This window comes from Oncorhynchus gorbuscha, unplaced genomic scaffold, assembly GCF_021184085.1.
Source record: "Oncorhynchus gorbuscha isolate QuinsamMale2020 ecotype Even-year unplaced genomic scaffold, OgorEven_v1.0 Un_scaffold_1764, whole genome shotgun sequence".
Lineage (NCBI taxonomy): Eukaryota > Metazoa > Chordata > Actinopteri > Salmoniformes > Salmonidae > Oncorhynchus > Oncorhynchus gorbuscha.
The window spans coordinates 80,001-100,000 of NW_025744898.1; the positions used below are offsets into that span (position 1 = coordinate 80,001).

At 52.8% G+C, this 20,000-nt stretch overlaps 1 protein-coding gene across 1 annotated transcript in view; it reads left to right on the plus strand.

The window, feature by feature from the left end:
- The window catches only part of LOC124017313 (vacuolar protein sorting-associated protein 13B-like), a gene marked incomplete at its 5' end in the record, with an annotated part of 96,479 nt that overhangs the window by 72,968 nt on the left and 3,511 nt on the right, over positions 1–20,000 (plus strand). The gene's annotated exons all lie outside the window — the stretch shown is intronic.

The following is a 20,000-nucleotide window of genomic DNA, read 5'->3' on the forward strand; positions in this document are numbered from 1 at the left end:
CGGGGTGTGGGCTAGACGGGGTGTGGGCTAGACGGGGTGTGGGCTAGACGGGGTGTGGGCTAGACGGGGTGTGGGCTAGACGGGGTGTGGGCTAGACGGGGTGTGGGCTAGATGGGGTGTGGGCTAGACGGGGTGTGGGCTAGATGGGGTGTGGGCTAGACGGGGTGTGGGCTAGACGGGGTGTCAGAAGAACTGGTATGGGAATGACAGAGCCCCAGCCACCAAAACACCAAAGCCCTTTGGGGGATGTGATATAGAGAGATGGATGAGCTGCCTGTAGTCTTGGTTTGGGGGATGTGATATAGAGAGATGGATGAGCTGCCTGTAGTCTTGGTTTGGGGGGGGGTACAGAGAGATGGATGAGCTGCCTGTAGTCTTGGTTTGGGGAATACAGAGAGATGGATGAGCTGCCTGTAGTCTTGGTTTGGGGAATACAGAGAGATGGATGAGCTGCCTGTAGTCTTGGTTTGGGGGGTACAGAGAGATGGATGAGCTGCCTGTAGTCTTGGTTTGGGGGGTACAGAGAGATGGATGAGCTGCCTGTAGTCTTGGTTTGGGGGGTACAGAGAGATGGATGAGCTGCCTGTAGTCTTGGTTTGGGGAATACAGAGAGATGGATGAGCTGCCTGTAGTCTTGGTTTGGGGGATGTGATATAGAGAGATGGATGAGCTGCCTGTAGTCTTGGTTTGGTCATCACATCAGGAAGTACTGTACCAGACAGCAGTACCAGACAGCAGTACCAGACAGCAGTACCAGACAGTAGTACCAGACAGTACCAGACAGTACCAGACAGTACCAGACAGTACCAGACAGACAGTACCAGACAGTAGTACCAGACAGTAGTACCAGACAGTAGTACCAGACAGTACCAGACAGTAGTACCAGACAGTACCAGACAGTACCAGACAGTAGTACCAGACAGTAGTACCAGACAGTAGTACCAGACAGTAGTACCAGACAGTAGTACCAGACAGTAGTACCAGACAGTAGTACCAGACAGTAGTACCAGACAGTAGTACCAGACAGTAGTACCAGACAGCAGTACCAGACAGCAGTACCAGACAGTAGTACCAGACAGCAGTACCAGACAGCAGTACCAGACAGCAGTACCAGACAGCAGTACCAGACAGCAGTACCAGACAGTAGTACCAGACGGCAGTACCAGACGGCAGTACCAGACGGCAGTACCAGACGGCAGTACCAGACGGCAGTACCAGACGGCAGTACCAGGCGGCAGTACCAGGCGGCAGTACCAGACAGCAGTACCAGACAGCAGTACCAGACAGCAGTACCAGACAGCAGTACCAGGCAGCAGTACCAGACAGTAGTACCAGACAGCAGTACCAGACAGCAGTACCAGACAGTCATCACAACAGGAAGTGCTGTACCAGACAGCACTACCAGACAGTCATCACATCAGGAAGTGCTGTACCAGTGTCTCAGATGGTTAGGAAATCAACCACAGCATCAAACAAGGTATTTACCATCTAACAGGTCCATTTATTTAAACCAGATGGGGGAGGAGGGGAGAGGGAGGAGGGGAGGCTAGGCTGCAGGCAGGCCTTTGTGGTGCTAGAGGAGAGGGGAGAGGTGGGGGAGAGGGAGGGGAGAGGTGGGGGAGATGGGAGGGGAGAGGGGAGATGGGAGGGGAGAGGGAGGAGAGGGGAGATGGGAGGGGAGAGGGAGGAGAGGGGAGATGGGAGGGGAGAGGGAGGAGAGGGGAGATGGGAGGGGAGAGGGAGGAGAGGGGAGATGGGAGGGGATAGGGAGGAGAGGGGAGATGGAGGAGGGGAGGCTAGGCTGCAGGCAGGCCTTTGTGGTGCTAGAGGAGAGGGGAGGAGGGGAGAAGGAGGAGGAGGGGAGAGGGAGGAGAGGAGGGGAGAGGGAGGGGGAGAGGGAGGGGAGGGGAGGAGGGGGAGAGGGGAGGAGGGGAGAAGGAGGAGGGGGAGGAGAGGGGAGGAGGGGAGAGGAGGAGGGGAGAGAGAGGAGGGGAGAGAGAGGAGGGAGGAGAGGAGGGGAGAAGGAGGGGAGAGGGAGGGGAGAAGGAGGAGGGAGAGGGAGGAGAGGAGGGGAGAGGGAGAGGGAGGAGAGGAGAGGAGAGGAGAGGAGGGGAGGGGGAGGGGAGAGGTGAGGAGGGGAGAGGAGGGAAGGAGGGGAGAGGAGGGAAGGAGGGGAGAGGATAGGGGGAGGAGAGGGGGAGGGAAGGAGGAGAGAGGAGAGGGGTAAGGGTTAGAGGGGAGGGGAGTAAACATAAACACAGGAGATGAAAGTCTACTGCAGTCTCACTCTGACTGTGTCCTTCACAGAACATCTGGCCCTTCTCACACACACACACACACACACACACACACACACACACACACACACACACACACACACACACACACACACACACACACACACACACACACACACACACACACACACACACACACACACACACACACACACACACACACACACACACACACACACCTTGCAGTAATGTAAGTGCGTCTGGTAAGTACTGTAAGTGAGTCTGTTAAAGCTGCTATCCTGGGAATCCATTCTGTTCAATTAGTTTGGCTTTAAACATGTCAGACTCTGAGAGGGCTGCATGTGGTAGTCTTTTCTCTACAGGCAGACAGACAGGCAGGCAGGCAGGCAGACAGACAGACATGCAGGCAGGCAGACAGGCAGGCAGACAGACAGGCAGGCGGACAGACAGGCGGACAGACAGGCAGGCGGACAGACAGGCGGACAGACAGACAGCAGTGAGAGGTATAGCCTTTTCTCGACAGACAGACAGACAGACAGACAGACAGACAGACAGGCAGGCAGGCAGGCAGGCAGGCAGACAGACAGGCAGACAGACAGACAGACAGGCAGACGGACAGGCAGACGGACAGACAGGCGGACAGACAGGCGGACAGACAGGCGGACAGACAGACAGCAGTGAGAGGTATAGCCTTTTCTCGACAGACAGACAGACAGACAGACAGACAGACAGACAGACAGACAGACAGACAGACAGACAGACAGACAGACAGACAGACAGACAGACAGACAGACAGACAGACAGACAGACAGCAGTGAGAGAGCAGGGAGCCGTCTGAAAGCTGAGGCAGTAAGAACCACAGAGCCTGTCCCCTATTCCCTCAGCTTTCTATACTCTCTGGTCCTAATAAGAGACTGGCTGGATGGCTGGTTGACTGGTTGGCTGACTGACTGGCTGGCTGACTGGCTGGCTGACTGACTGGCTGGCTGACTGACTGACTGGCTGACTGGCTGGCTGACTGGCTGGCTGACTGGCTGGCTGACTGGCTGGCTGACTGACTGGCTGACTGGCTGGTTGGCTGACTGACTGGCTGGCTGGCTGACTGGCTGGTTGGCTGGTTGGCTGACTGACTGGCTGGCTGACTGGCTGGCTGACTGGTTGGCTGACTGGCTGGTTGGCTGGCTGGTTGACTGGCTGGTTGGCTGACTGACTGGCTGGCTGACTGACTGACTGGCTGGTTGGCTGTGTGTTTGATCTGCAGGCCGGGTTTCTTCTGTTCTGGTTCAGAGATGTTTAGTTGAATGTGGAAGACACATTTCAGTTGACTGCATTTGGCTGTACAAGGTGTGTGTGTATATATATATATATATATATTATATTTATTACTCTCCTCTGTTCTGCTACTTAAAAGGGGATTCAGATGTCAAATAGATGTTTTTTTTTCTTTCTGATAATCACCATGTTTCTGTGTGAGATCAATGACTGGCTGGAGTTTTAGGCAGGGGAACGCAGGGATCGTGGATCAATGACTGGCTGGAGTTTTAGGCAGGGGAACGCAGGGATCGTGGATCAATGACTGGCTGGAGTTTTAGGCAGGGGAACGCAGGGATCGTGGATCAATGACTGGCTGGAGTTTTAGGCAGGGGAACGCAGGGATCATGGATCAATGACTGGCTGGAGTTTTAGGCAGGGGAACGCAGGGATCGTGGATGGTTGACTGGCTGGAGTTTTAGGCAGGGGAACGCAGGGATCGTGGATCAATGACTGGCTGGAGTTTTAGGCAGGGGAACGCAGGGATCGTGGATGGTTGACTGGCTGGAGTTTTAGGCAGGGGAACGCAGGGATCGTGGATCAATGACTGGCTGGAGTTTTAGGCAGGGGAACGCAGGGATCGTGGATGGTTGACTGGCTGGAGTTTTAGGCAGGGGAACGCAGGGATCGTGGATCAATGACTGGCTGGAGTTTTAGGCAGGGGAACGCAGGGATCGTGGATCAATGACTGGCTGGAGTTTTAGGCAGGGGAACGCAGGGATCGTGGATCAATGACTGGCTGGAGTTTTAGGCAGGGGAACGCAGGGATCGTGGATCAATGACTGGCTGGAGTTTTAGGCAGGGGAACGCAGGGATCGTGGATGGTTGACTGGCTGGAGTTTTAGGCAGGGGAACGCAGGGATCGTGGATCAATGACTGGCTGGAGTTTTAGGCAGGGGAACGCAGGGATCGTGGATCAATGACTGGCTGGAGTTTTAGGCAGGGGAACGCAGGGATCGTGGATCAATGACTGGCTGGAGTTTTAGGCAGGGGAACGCAGGGATTGTGGATCAATGACTGGCTGGAGTTTTAGGCAGGGGAACGCAGGGATCGTGGATCAATGACTGGCTGGAGTTTTAGGCAGGGGAACGCAGGGATCGTGGATGGTTGACTGGCTTGAGTTTTAGGCAGGGGAACGCAGGGATCGTGGATCACTGACTGGTTGGAGTTTTAGGCAGGGGAACGCAGGGATCGTGGATGGTTGACTGGCTTGAGTTTTAGGCAGGGGAACGCAGGGATCGTGGATCACTGACTGGTTGGAGTTTTAGGCAGGGGAACGCAGGGATCGTGGATGGTTGACTGGCTGGAGTTTTAGGCAGGGGAACGCAGGGATCGTGGATGGTTGACTGGCTGGAGTTTTAGGCAGGGGAACGCAGGGATCGTGGATGGTTGACTGGCTTGAGTTTTAGGCAGGGGAACGCAGGGATCTTAAGATATCTGTCAGGATTATTTCAGGAAATATGCAGCTCCGCCAAGCAGCTCCTCCAAGCAGCTCGTCACTCCTTCTCTAGGAAATATGGAAAGGAAAGTGAACTCCCAGGCCGTGTGTTTCGGAGGGAAACTTAGCCGTGAGTTCTCAGGTTGGGGTCTCAATCAACGCTCGCTTTATGCAGAAATACAGAATCAACTTTTAAATTACTAGAGAGATGGAAGATGGATGGGAGGGAATGAAGATGGATGGATGGAGGGAATGAAGATGGATGGATGGAGGGAATGAAGATGGATGGATGGAGGGAATGAAGATGGATGGATGGAGGGAATGAAGATGGAGGGAATGAAGATGGATGGAGGGAATGAAGATGGATGGAGGGAATGATGATGGATGGATGGAGGGAATGATGATGGATGGATGGAGGGAATGAAGATGGATGGATGGAGGGAATGAAGATGGATGGATGGAGGGAATGAAGATGGAGTAAATGAAGATGGATGGATGGAGGGAATGAAGATGGATGGATGGAGGGAATGAAGATGGATGGAATGAAGATGGATGGAGGGAATGAAGTTGGATGGAGGGAATGAAGATGTGTGGTCCTTCTGTAGCTGTGTGGTCCTTCTGTAGCTCAGTTGGTAGAGCATGGCGCTTGTAACGCCAGGGTAGTGGGTTCGATTCCCGGGACCACCCATACGTAGAATGTATGCACACATGACTGTAAGTCGCTTTGGATAAAAGCGTCTGCTAAATGGCATATATATACATATATATATATATATAAGATGGAGGGAATGAAGATGGATGGAGGGAATGAAGATGGATGGAGGGAATGAGGATGGATGGAGGGAATGAGGATGGATGGAGGGAATGAAGATGGATGGAGGGAATGAAGATGGATGGAGGGAATGAAGATGGATGGAGGGAATGAAGATGGATGGAGGGAATGAAGATGGATGGAGGGAATGAGGATGGATGGATGTAATGAAGATGGATGGAGGGAATGAAGATGGATGGAGGGAATGAGGATGGATTGAGGGAATGAAGATGGATGGAGGGAATGAAGATGGATGGAGGGAATGAAGATGGATGGAGGGAATGAGGATGGATGGAGGGAATGAGGATGGATGGAGGGAATGAAGATGGATGGAGGGAATGAAGATGGATGGAGGGAATGAAGATGGATGGAGGGAATGAAGATGGATGGAGGGAATGAAGATGGATGGAGGGAATGAAGATGGATGGAGGGAATGAAGATGGATGGAGGGAATGAAGATGGATGGAGGGAATGAAGATGGAGGGAATGAAGATGGAGGGAATGAAGATGGAGGGAATGAAGATGGAGGGAGGGAATGAAGATGGAGGGAGGGAATGAAGAGGGAGGGAATGAAGATGGAGGGAGGGAATGAAGATGGAGGGAGGGAATGAAGATGGAGGGAATGAAGATGGAGGGAATGAAGATGGAGGGAATGAAGATGGAGGGAATGAAGATGGATGGAGGGAATGAGGGTAGAAACATTATATCTGTTGGTGGATGCAGTGTTACCACTGAGTGCTGATGGAAGAGAGGGGAGGAGAGATAGAGAGATGTACCAGACAGTAGTACCAGACAGTAGTACCAGACAGTAGTACCAGACAGTAGTACCAGACAGTAGTACCAGACAGTAGTACCAGACAGTACCAGTACCAGACAGTAGTACCAGACAGTAGTACCAGACAGTAGTACCAGACAGTAGTACCAGACAGTAGTACCAGACAGTACCAGACAGTACCAGACAGTAGTACCAGACAGTAGTACCAGACAGTAGTACCAGACAGTAGTACCAGACAGTACCAGACAGTAGTACCAGACAGTAGTACCAGACAGTAGTACCAGACAGTAGTACCAGACAGTAGTACCAGACAGTACCAGACAACAGTACCAGACAACAGTACCAGACAACAGTACCAGACAGCAGTACCAGACAGCAGTACCAGACAGTACCAGACAGTACCAGACAGTACCAGACAGTACCAGACAGTAGTACCAGACAGTAGTACCAGACAGTAGTACCAGACAGTAGTACCAGACAGTACCAGACAGTAGTACCAGACAGTAGTACCAGACAGTAGTACCAGACAGTAGTACCAGACAACAGTACCAGACAACAGTACCAGACAGCAGTACCAGACAGCAGTACCAGACAGCAGTACCAGACAGTAGTACCAGACAGCAGTACCAGACAGTACCAGACAGTAGTACCAGACAGTACCAGACAGTACCAGACAGTACCAGACAGTAGTACCAGACAGTAGTACCAGACAGTAGTACCAGACAGTAGTACCAGACAGTAGTACCAGACAACAGTACCAGACAACAGTACCAGACAACAGTACCAGACAACAGTACCAGACAACAGTACCAGACAACAGTACCAGACAGCAGTACCAGACAGCAGTACCAGACAGCAGTACCAGACAGCAGTACCAGACAGTAGTACCAGACAGTAGTACCAGACAGTAGTACCAGACAGTAGTACCAGACAGCAGTACCAGACAGCAGTACCAGACAGTAGTACCAGACAGTAGTACCAGACAACAGTACCAGACAACAGTACCAGACAGCACCAAAGCCTACTTAATGTTTAATGAAAGGCAGCGTCTGGCCCTTCCGACTTCACCGAGACCCCGCCGAGACAACCAATTGGGACGGCTGTTAAACCTGTTAACCCTAATAAAATGGCTGCCTGTAAAATAAATGGAGGGGTTTAAGGGGATTGTGAGGGAAGTTGCCACCTGCATCAATCACACTGCCTGGCGGTTCTCCGGGTAGGAGGCTCGGCCACCTGACAGAAGCACATGGGTCTGGGTCTGGGGGAGCTAGGTGTGGGCTTGGGGGGGGGGCTGGGGAAGCTGGGTCTTGGGCTGGGGGAGCTGGGCCTGGGGGAGCTGGGTCTGGGGGAGCTGGGTCTGGGGAGCTGGGTCTGGGGGAGCTGGGTCTGGGGGAGCTGGGTCTGGGGGAGCTGGGTCTGGGGGAGCTGGGTCTGGGGGAGCTGGGTCTGGGGGAGCTGTGTCTGGGGCTGGGGAAGCTGGAGTTGGGGAAGCTGGGAAAGCTGGGGCTGGGGAAGCTGGGTCTTGGGCTGCGGAAGCTGGGTCGTGGCCAGGGGGAGCTTGGGATGGGGGATCTAGGTCTGGGGAAGCTGGGGTTGGGGGAGGTGAATCTTGGGCTGGGGAAGCTGGGTCTGGGCCTGGGGGAGCTCGGGATGGGGAGCTGGGGATTGCACGCCCAATTTTTCAGTTTTTGATTTGTTAAAAAAGTTTGAAATATCCAATAAATATCGTTCCACTTCATGATTGTGTCCCACTTGTTGTTGATTCTTCATAAAAAATACAGTTTTATATCTTTATGTTTGAAGCCTGAAATGTGGCAAAAGGTCGCAAAGTTCAAGGGGGCCGAATACTTTCGCAAGGCACTGTATGTCTGGGGCTGGGGGAGCTAGGTCTGGGGCTGGGGGAGCTAGGTCTGGGGCTGGGGCTGGGGGAGCTAGGTCTGGGCCTCGGGGAGCTAGGTCTGGGCCTGGGGGAGCTAGGTCTGGGGCTGGGGGAGCTAGGTCTGGGGCTGGGGGAGCTAGGTGTGGGGCTGGGGGAGCTAGGTCTGGGGCTGGGGGAGCGATGTCTGGGGCTGGGGGAGCTAGGTCTGGGACTGGGGGAGCTAGGTCTGGGGCTGGGGGAGCTAGGTCTGGGGCTGGGGGAGCTAGGTCTGGGGCTGGGGGAGCTAGGTCTGGGGCTGGGGGAGCTAGGTCTGGGGCTGGGGGATCTGGGTCTGATTCTGATGGACGCCACGTTCCTCTGGGCGAATTGGAGCTTCACTTTGGGAGAATGACATCTCTTATTGTTACGACTTCAAACATACATGTTATATTATATATATAGGCTTAATGTTCTACAGTATCACCTGACTGGTGGAGCTGGCCTGGTAGGATAACAGTATCACCTGACTGACTGGTGGAGCTGGCCTGACCTGGTAGGATAACAGTATCACCTGACTGACTGGTGGAGCTGGCCTGGTAGGATAACAGTATCACCTGACTGACTGGTGGAGCTGGCCTGACCTGGTAGGATAACAGTATCACCTGACTGACTGGTGGAGCTGGCCTGGCCTGGTAGGATAACAGTATCACCTGACTGACTGGTGGAGCTGGCCTGGTAGGATAACAGTATCACCTGACTGACTGGTGGAGCTGGCCTGACCTGGTAGGATAACAGTATCACCTGACTGACTGGTGGAGCTGGCCTGGCCTGGTAGGATAACAGTATCACCTGACTGACTGGTGGAGCTGGCCTGGTAGGATAACAGTATCACCTGACTGACTGGTGGAGCTGGCCTGGTAGGATAACAGTATCACCTGACTGACTGGTGGAGCTGGCCTGGTAGGATAACAGTATCACCTGACTGACTGGTGGAGCTGGCCTGGCCTGGTAGGATAACAGTATCACCTGACTGAGATGTGGATAGACCAGGTAGAGGACATAGAGACCAGGTAGAGGACAGAGAGACCAGGTAGATGACAGAGAGACCAGGTAGAGGACAGAGAGACCAGGTAGAGGACAGAGAGACCAGGTAGAGGACAGAGAGACCAGGTAGAGGACAGAGAGACCAGGTAGAGGACAGAGAGACCAGGTAGAGGACAGAGAGACCAGGTAGAGGACAGAGAGACCAGGTAGAGGACAGAGAGATGTGGATAGACCAGGTACAGGTAGAGGACAGAGAGATGTGGATAGACCAGGTAGAGGACAGAGAGACCAGGTAGAGGACAGAGAGACCAGGTAGAGGACAGAGAGACCAGGTAGAGGACAGAGAGACCAGGTAGAGGACAGAGAGACCAGGTAGAGGACAGAGAGATGTGGATGGACCAGGTAGAGGACAGAGACCAGGTAGAGGACAGAGAGATGTGGATAGACCAGGTAGAGGACAGAGAGATGTGGATAGACCAGGTAGAGGACAGAGAGACCAGGTAGAGGACAGAGAGACCAGGTAGAGGACAGAGAGACCAGGTAGAGGACAGAGAGACCAGGTAGAGGACAGAGAGACCAGGTAGAGGACAGAGAGACCAGGTAGAGGACAGAGAGATGTGGATGGACCAGGTAGAGGACAGAGACCAGGTAGAGGACAGAGAGATGTGGATGGACCAGGTAGAGGACAGAGACCAGGTAGAGGACAGAGAGATGTGGATAGACCAGGTAGAGGACAGAGAGACCAGGTAGAGGACAGAGAGACCAGGTAGAGGACAGAGAGACCAGGTAGAGGACAGAGAGACCAGGTAGAGGACAGAGAGACCAGGTAGAGGACAGAGAGACCAGGTAGAGGACAGAGAGACCAGGTAGAGGACAGAGAGACCAGGTAGAGGACAGAGAGACCAGGTAGAGGACAGAGAGACCAGGTAGAGGACAGAGAGACCAGGTAGAGGACAGAGAGACCAGGTAGAGGACAGAGAGACCAGGTAGAGGACAGAGAGACCAGGTAGAGGACAGAGAGATGTGGATAGAGGACAGAGAGACCAGGTAGAGGACAGAGAGACCAGGTAGAGGACAGAGAGACCAGGTAGAGGACAGAGAGACCAGGTAGAGGACAGAGAGACCAGGTAGAGGACAGAGAGACCAGGTAGAGGACAGAGAGACCAGGTAGAGGACAGAGAGACCAGGTAGAGGACAGAGAGACCAGGTAGAGGACAGAGAGACCAGGTAGAGGACAGAGAGACCAGGTAGAGGACAGAGAGACCAGGTAGAGGACAGAGAGACCAGGTAGAGGACAGAGAGACCAGGTAGAGGACAGAGAGACCAGGTAGAGGACAGAGAGACCAGGTAGAGGACAGAGAGACCAGGTAGAGGACAGAGAGACCAGGTAGAGGACAGAGAGACCAGGTAGAGGACAGAGAGACCAGGTAGAGGACAGAGAGACCAGGTAGAGGACAGAGAGACCAGGTAGAGGACAGAGAGACCAGGTAGAGGACAGAGAGATGTGGAGAGACCAGGTAGAGTACAGAGAGACCAGGTAGAGGACAGAGAGACCAGGTAGAGGACAGAGAGACCAGGTAGAGGACAGAGAGACCAGGTAGAGGACAGAGAGACCAGGTAGAGGACAGAGAGACCAGGTAGAGGAGCAGTCCATCTCGTCAGTGGAACAGAACAGAGCCATGAATCAGGTTCAGAGACGTTGGAGGAAACGACAGAAAATATTTTCTCATCAAAATAAAAAGGGAAAGTAAGAATTGGGCGTTGAAATAACTGTGTATTAAAACCTAGTTTACGATAGGAAGTGATGTCATTTTACAGTCCTCAGTTAGCACTGTAGTGCAGGAGGTTGAGTTCTGATCACGATGTGTCTGTATAGCATCATAGTTTGTGTGGCCCAGTCTATAAAGTATATAGTCGACCAGGTTAGTGTGGGGGGGTGCTGCTGTTCCCTCCATCTGGTGAGAGGCAGAATGAGGCCGTTAGGATTTTAATAGTTGACAGGGATCAATGGAGGTATTGAGAAGTCTACTGGACAGGAAATGCCGTCAGCGAATGAGGAGCTGGGTTTGCGTTGATTTACGTTTTAGTTAGTTCTGAGAAGCTGGGGCCTTTCTCCTCTCCTCTCCTCTTTTCTCCTCTCCCCACCTCACCTCTCCTCTCCTCTCCCCACCTCACCTCACCTCTCCTCTCCCCACCTCACCTCTCCTCTCCTCTCCCCACCTCACCTCTCCTCTCCTCTCCCCACCTCACCTCTCCTCTCCTCTCCCCACCTCACCTCTCCTCTCCTCTCCCCACCTCACCTCTCCTCTCCTCTCCCCACCTCACCTCTCCTCTCCCCACCTCACCTCACCTCTCCTCTCCCCACCTCACCTCTCCTCCCCTCACCTCTCCTCTCCCCACCTCTCCCCACCTCTCCCCACCTCTCCTCTCCTATCCTCTTCTATCCTCTTCTATCCTCTTCTATCCTCTTCTATCCTCTCCTCTCCTCTCCTCTCCTCTCCTCTCCTCTCCTCTCCTCTCCTCTCCTCTCCTCTCCTCTCCTCTCCTCTCCTCTCCTCTCCTCTCCTCTCCTCTCCTCTCCTCTCCTCTCCTCTCCTCTCCTCTCCTCTTCTATCCTCTTCTATCCTCTTCTATCCTCTCCTCTCCTCCTCACCTCTCCTCTCCTCTCCTTTCCTCTTCTATCCTCTTCTATCCTCTCCTCTCCTCACCTCTCCTCACCTCTCCTCTCCTCACCTCTCCTCACCTCTCCTCTCCTCTCCTCACCTCTCATCACCTCTCCTCACCTCACCTCACCTCACCTCACCTCACCTCACCTCTCCCCTCTCCTCTCCTCTCCCCTCTCCCTCTCCCTCCTCTCCTCTCCTCTCCTCTCCTCTCCTCTCCTCTCCTCTCCTCTCCTCTCCTCTCCTCTCCTCCTCCTCTCCTCTCCTCTCCTCTCCTCTCCTCTCCTCTCCTCTCCTCTCCTCTCCTCTCCTCTCCTCTCCTCTCCTCTCCTCTCCCCTCCCCTCCCCTCCCCTCCTCTTCTCTTCTCTCCTCTCCTCGAAGGCTGCTGCTGTAACTCCCATCAGAGCTTTGTGTCTCATTAAAGCATTATTGGGTGGAACATATTTTCTCCTGATTCCTCCAGAGAGAGAACGGGGCACAGTGGCACCTTTGACTGTAACGATCACTGTCATGGTCCGTGTCCGTGTTAGGGACTGGAACCATGGTCCCTCTGAAGGGAGTACAGCCTCCCCATCATGGTCTGTGTTAGGGACTGGAACCATGGTCCCTCTGAAGGGAGTACAGCCTCCCCATCATGGTCTGTGTTAGGGACTGGAACCATGGTCCCTCTGAAGGGAGTACAGCCTCCCCATCTTGGTCTGTGTCTGTGTTAGGGACTGGAACCATGGTCCCTCTGAAGGGAGTATAGCCTCCCCATCTTGGTCTGTGTTAGGGACTGGAACCATGGTCCCTCTGAAGGGAGTACAGCCTCCCCATCATGGTCTGTGTTAGGGACTGGAACCATGGTCCCTCTGAAGGGAGTACAGCCTCCCCATCATGGTCTGTGTTAGGGACTGGAACCATGGTCCCTCTGAAGGGAGTACAGCCTCCCCATCATGGTCTGTGTCCGTGTTAGGGACTGGAACCATGGTCCCTCTGAAGGGAGTACAGCCTCCCCATCATGGTCTGTGTTAGGGACTGGAACCATGGTCCCTCTGAAGGGAGTACAGCCTCCCCATCATGGTCTGTGTTAGGGACTGGAACCATGGTCCCTCTGAAGGGAGTACAGCCTCCCCATCATGGTCTGTGTTAGGGACTGGAACCATGGTCCCTCTGAAGGGAGTACAGCCTCCCCATCTTGGTCTGTGTCTGTGTTAGGGACTGGAACCATGGTCCCTCTGAAGGGAGTACAGCCTCCCCATCTTGGTCTGTGTTAGGGACTGGAACCATGGTCCCTCTGAAGGGAGTACAGCCTCCCCATCATGGTCTGTGTTAGGGACTGGAACCATGGTCCCTCTGAAGGGAGTTTTTATTTTTTATTTTATTTCACCTTTATTTAACCAGGTAGGCTAGTTGAGAACAGGTTCTCATTTGCAACTGCGACCTGGCCAAGATAAAGCATAGCAGTGTGAACAGACAACACAGAGTTACACATGGAGTAAACAATTAACAAGTCAATAACACAGAGAAAAAAGGGGAGTCTATATACAATGTGTGCAAAAGGCATGAGGAGGTAGGCGAATAATTACAATATTGCAGATTAACACTGGAGTGATAAATGATCAGATGGTCATGTACAGGTAGAGATATTGGTGTGCAAAAGAGCATAAAAGTAAATAAATAAAAACTGTGGGGATGAGGTAGGTGAAAATGGGTGTGCTATTTACCAATAGATTATGTACAGCTGCAGCGATCGGTTAGCTGCTCAGCTAGCTGATGTTTGAAGTTGGTGAACCATGGTCCCTCTGAAGGGAGTACAGCCTCCCCATCATGGTCTGTGTCCATGTTAGGGACTGGAACCATGGTCCCTCTGAAGGGAGTACAGCCTCCCCATCATGGTCTGTGTTAGGGACTGGAACCATGGTCCCTCTGAAGGGAGTACAGCCTCCCCATCATGGTCTGTGTTAGGGACTGGAACCATGGTCCCTCTGAAGGGAGTACAGCCTCCCCATCATGGTCTGTGTCTGTGTTAGGGACTGGAACCATGGTCCCTCTGAAGGGAGTACAGCCTCCCCATCATGGTCTGTGTTAGAGACTGGAACCATGGTCCCTCTGAAGGGAGTACAGCCTCCCCATCATGGTCTGTGTCCGTGTTAGGGACTGGAACCATGGTCCCTCTGAAGGGAGTATAGCCTCCCCATCATGGTCTGTGTCCGTGTTAGGGACTGGAACCATGGTCCCTCTGAAGGGAGTATAGCCTCCCCATCATGGTCTGTGTCCGTGTTAGGGACTGGAACCATGGTCCCTCTGAAGGGAGTATAGCCTCCCCATCATGGTCTGTGTCTGTGTTAGGGACTGGAACCATGGTCCCTCTGAAGGGAGTACAGCCTCCCCATCATGGTCTGTGTTAGGGACTGGAACCATGGTCCCTCTGAAGGGAGTACAGCCTCCCCATCATGGTCTGTGTTAGGGACTGGAACCATGGTCCCTCTGAAGGGAGTACAGCCTCCCCATCATGGTCTGTGTTAGGGACTGGAACCATGGTCCCTCTGAAGGGAGTACAGCCTCCCCATCATGGTCTGTGTCCGTGTTAGGGACTGGAACCATGGTCCCTCTGAAGGGAGTACAGCCTCCCCATCATGGTCTGTGTTAGGGACTGGAACCATGGTCCCTCTGAAGACACATCTAAAGAGGAAGCCAAACAGGAACTCTCTCTCCCTCCCAGTCACATCTCTGTCTCAGTCGTAAACCACCTCACATCTCTGCGACCCTCGACCCCAACACCCCAGCGTGTTTTCCCTTTTTATGCCTGACGCACCACGTCGTGGTCATTTTCTCACCCAGCGCTGCCGCAGCTGTCTGCAGGCTCTGATTAAAACATCTCCCGCGGTAATCCCTGTGTAATGAACCTCTCTCCTGAGAACGGGGGCTGCAGGGGCCTTCAGAGGGATCCAGATGGGTAGGAAGAGAGGAGGGGGAGGGAATGGGGGAGGAGGGAGAGGGAGGGAATGGGGGAGGAGGAGATGGGAGGAGAGGAGGGGGAGGGAATGGGGGAGGAGGGGGAGGAGGAGATGGGAGGAGAGGAGGAGGAGGGGAGGGGAGGAGAGGGGGAGGGAATGGGGGAGGAGGAGGGAATGGGGGAGGAGAGGGTAGGGGGAGGAGGAGGGGAGGAGCGGAGGGGAGGGGCCTTGGCTTCAGAGGGATCCAGATGGTTAGGAAGAGGGGAGGGGAGGGAATGGGAGAGGAGGGGGAGGGAATGGGGGAGGAGGAGGAGGGAATGGGGGAGGGGAGGAGGAGGGGGGAGGAGGGGGGAGGAGAGGGTAGGGGCCTGTCTTTGAAGAGTTCGGTCTGTTCAGGAATGATGATTTTGAGAAATGCATACTTCATACACCTCTGCCCCTGGTCCAACCACAAACCCCCAACCTCATGCTCCCTACACACAGACTCCTAGAAGTGAACAACTGGCCATAGTAGTGTTATGATGGATTTACCCAGAGTGACTTCCTGTTAGTCCATTCATCTCCAGATAGCTCGGTCAGACTACCACAATGGGTTGTATGGTATTGAACAGCAGGTGGGGTTGTATGGTATTGAACAGCAGGTGGGGTTGTATGGTATTGAACAGCAGGTGGGGTTGTATTGGTATTGAACAGCAGGTGGGGTTGTATGGTATTGAACAGCAGGTGGGGTTGTATGGTATTGAACAGCAGGTGGGGTTGTATGGTATTGAACAGCAGGTGGGGTTGTATGGTATTGAACAGCAGGTGGGGTTGTATGGTATTGAACAGCAGGTGGGGTTGTATGGTATTGAACAGCAGGTGGGGTTGTATGGTATTGAACAGCAGGTGGGGTTGAATGGTTTTGAACAACAGGTGGGGTATTGAACAGCAGGTGGGGTTGTATGGTATTGAACAGCAGGTGGGGTTGTATGGTATTGAACAGCAGGTGGGGTTGTATGGTATTGAACAGCAGGTGGGGTTGTATGGTATTGAACAGCAGGTGGGGTTGTATGGTATTGAACAGCAGGTGGGGTTGTATGGTATTGAACAGCAGGTGGGGTTGTATGGTATTGAACAGCAGGTGGGGTTGTATGGTATTGAACAGCAGGTGGGGTTGTATGGTATTGAACAGCAGGTGGGGTTGTATGGTATTGAACAGCAGGTGGGGTTGTATGGTATTGAACAGCCATGGGGGAATTTTGAACAACAGGTGGGGTATTGAACAGCAGGTGGGGTTGAATGGTTTTGAGGTGGGGTATTGAACACAGGTGGGTTGTATGGTATTGAACAGCAGGTGGGGTTGTATGGTATTGAACAGCAGGTGGGGTTGTATGGTATTGAACAGCAGGTGGGGTTGTATGGTATTGAACAGCAGGTGGGGTTGTATGGTATTGAACAGCAGGTGGGGTTGTATGGTATTGAACAGCAGGTGGGGTTGTATGGTATTGAACAGCAGGTGGGGTTGAATGGGTTTGAACAACAGGTGGGGTATTGAACAGCAGGTGGGGTTGAATGGTTTTGAACAACAGGTGGGGTATTGAACAGCAGGTGGGGTTGTATGGTATTGAACAGCAGGTGGGGTTGTATGGTATTGAACAGCAGGTGGGGTTGAATGGTTTTGAACAACAGGTGGGGTATTGAACAGCAGGTGGGGTTGAATGGTTTTGAACAACAGGTGGGGTATTGAACAGCAGGTGGGGTTGTATGGTATTGAACAGCAGGTGGGGTTGTATGGTATTGAACAACAGGTGGGGTTGTATGGTATTGAACAGCAGGTGGGGTTGTATGGTATTGAACAGCAGGTGGGGTTGTATGGTATTGAACAGCAGGTGGGGTTGTATGGTATTGAACAGCAGGTGGGGTTGTATGGTATTGAACAGCAGGTGGGGTTGGGTATTGAACAGCAGGTGGGGTTGTATGGTATTGAACAGCAGGTGGGGTTGTATGGTATTGAACAGCAGGTGGGGTTGTATGGTATTGAACAGCAGGTGGGGTTGTATGGTATTGAACAGCAGGTGGGGTTGTATGGTATTGAACAGCAGGTGGGGTTGTATGGTATTGAACAGCAGGTGGGGTTGGGTATTGAACAGCAGGTGGGGTTGTATGGTATTGAACAGCAGGTGGGGTTGTATGGTATTGAACAGCAGGTGGGGTTGTATGGTATTGAACAGCAGGTGGGGTTGTATGGTATTGAACAGCAGGTGGGGTTGTATGGTATTGAACAGCAGGTGGGGTTGTATGGTATTGAACAGCAGGTGGGTTGTATGGTATTGAACAGCAGGTGGGGTATTGAACAGCAGGTGGGGTTGTATGGTATTGAACAGCAGGTGGGGTTGTATGGTATTGAACAGCAGGTGGGGTTGTATGGTATTGAACAGCAGGTGGGGTTGTATGGTATTGAACAGCAGGTGGGGGTGGTATTGAACAGCAGGTGGGGTATTGTATGGTATTGAACAGCAGGTGGGGTTGTATGGTATTGAACAGCAGGTGGGGTTGTATGGTATTGAACAGCAGGTGGGGTTGTATGGTATTGAACAGCAGGTGGGGTTGTATGGTATTGAACAGCAGGTGGGGTTGTATGGTATTGAACAGCAGGTGGGGTTGTATGGTATTGAACAGCAGGTGGGGTTGTATGGTATTGAACAGCAGGTGGGGTTGTATGGTATTGAACAGCAGGTGGGGTTGTATGGTATTGAACAGCAGGTGGGGTTGTATGGTATTGAACAGCAGGTGGGGTTGTATGGTATTGAACAGCAGGTGGGGTTGTATGGTATTGAACAGCAGGTGGGGTTGTATGGTATTGAACAGCAGGTGGGGTTGTATGGTATTGAACAGCAGGTGGGTTGTTGGTATTGAACAGCAGGTGGGGTATTGAACAGCAGGTGGGGTTGTATGGTATTGAACAGCAGGTGGGGTTGTATGGTATTGAACAGCAGGTGGGGTTGTATGGTATTGAACAGCAGGTGGGGTTGTATGGTATTGAACAGCAGGTGGGGTTGTATGGTATTGAACAGCAGGTGGGGTTGTATGGTATTGAACAGCAGGTGGGGTGGGTATTGAACAGCAGGTGGGGTTGTATGGTATTGAACAGCAGGTGGGGTTGTATGGTATTGAACAGCAGGTGGGGTTGTATGGTATTGAACAGCAGGTGGGGTTGTATGGTATTGAACAGCAGGTGGGGTTGTATGGTATTGAACAGCAGGTGGGGTTGTATGGTATTGAACAGCAGGTGGGGTATTGAACAGCAGGTGGGGTTGTATGGTATTGAACAGCAGGTGGGGTTGTATGGTATTGAACAGCAGGTGGGGTTGTATGGTATTGAACAGCAGGTGGGGTTGTATGGTATTGAACAGCAGGTGGGGTTGTATGGTATTGAACAGCAGGTGGGGTATTGAACAGCAGGTGGGGTTGTATGGTATTGAACAGCAGGTGGGGTTGTATGGTATTGAACAGCAGGTGGGGTTGTATGGTATTGAACAGCAGGTGGGGTTGTATGGTATTGAACAGCAGGTGGGGTTGTATGGTATTGAACAGCAGGTGGGGTTGTATGGTATTGAACAGCAGGTGGGGTTGTATGGTATTGAACAGCAGGTGGGGTTGTATGGTATTGAACAGCAGGTGGGGTTGTATGGTATTGAACAGCAGGTGGGGTTGTATGGTATTGAACAGCAGGTGGGGTTGTATGGTATTGAACAGCAGGTGGGGTTGTATGGTATTGAACAGCAGGTGGGGTTGTATGGTATTGAACAGCAGGTGGGGTTGGTGGGTATTGAACAGCAGGTGGGGTTGTATGGTATTGAACAGCAGGTGGGGTTGTATGGTATTGAACAGCAGGTGGGGTTGTATGGTATTGAACAGCAGGTGGGGTTGTATGGTATTGAACAGCAGGTGGGGTTGTATGGTATTGAACAGCAGGTGGGGTTGTATGGTATTGAACAGCAGGTGAACAGCAGGTGGGGTTGTATGGTGTATTGAACAGCAGGTGGGGTATTGAACAGCAGGTGGGGTTGTATGGTATTGAACAGCAGGTGGGGTTGTATGGTATTGAACAGCAGGTGGGGTTGTATGGTATTGAACAGCAGGTGGGGTTGTATGGTATTGAACAGCAGGTGGGGTTGTATGGTATTGAACAGCAGGTGGGGTTGTATGGTATTGAACAGCAGGTGGGGTTGTATGGTATTGAACAGCAGGTGGGGTTGTATGGTATTGAACAGCAGGTGGGGTTGTATGGTATTGAACAGCAGGTGGGGTTGTATGGTATTGAACAGCAGGTGTTAGTAATAATGACCAGATCAGGAAACCAAAGGCTCCAGTCTGTCAGTCCTGGGAAATGAATTGACCCCTAACTTGCTGTTTTCCTCAGGAATAATTGATTTCACTGATTTTGTTTTGCCCAATGAGTCAAATAGGGTTTGCTCCTCCTACCTCCCCTCCTCCCCCTCCTCTCCCCCTACCTCCCCTCCTCCCCCTCCTCTCCTCCTACCTCCCCCCTCCCCTCCTCTCCCCCTACCTCCCCCCCCCCCCTCCTCTCCTCCTACCTCCCCTCCTCCCCCTCCTCTCCTCCTACCTCCTCCCCCCTCCTCCTACCTCCCCTCCTCCCCCTCCTCTCCTCCTACCTCCCCTCCTCCTTCTCCCCTCCTACCTCCTCCTAACTCCCCCTCCTTCCTCCCCATCTCCTCCCTCCCCATCTCCTCCTCCTACCACCTCCTCCTCTCCTCCTCCCCATCTCCTTCCTCCCCGTCTCCTCCTCCTACCTCCTCCTCCCCCTCCTCCTACCTCCTCTTCTCCTCCTAGTCCCCAGCATGTGGAAACAATGAGGGATAGATTGTGTACTGTACAGGATATGAGAAAAGGAACCTTGTG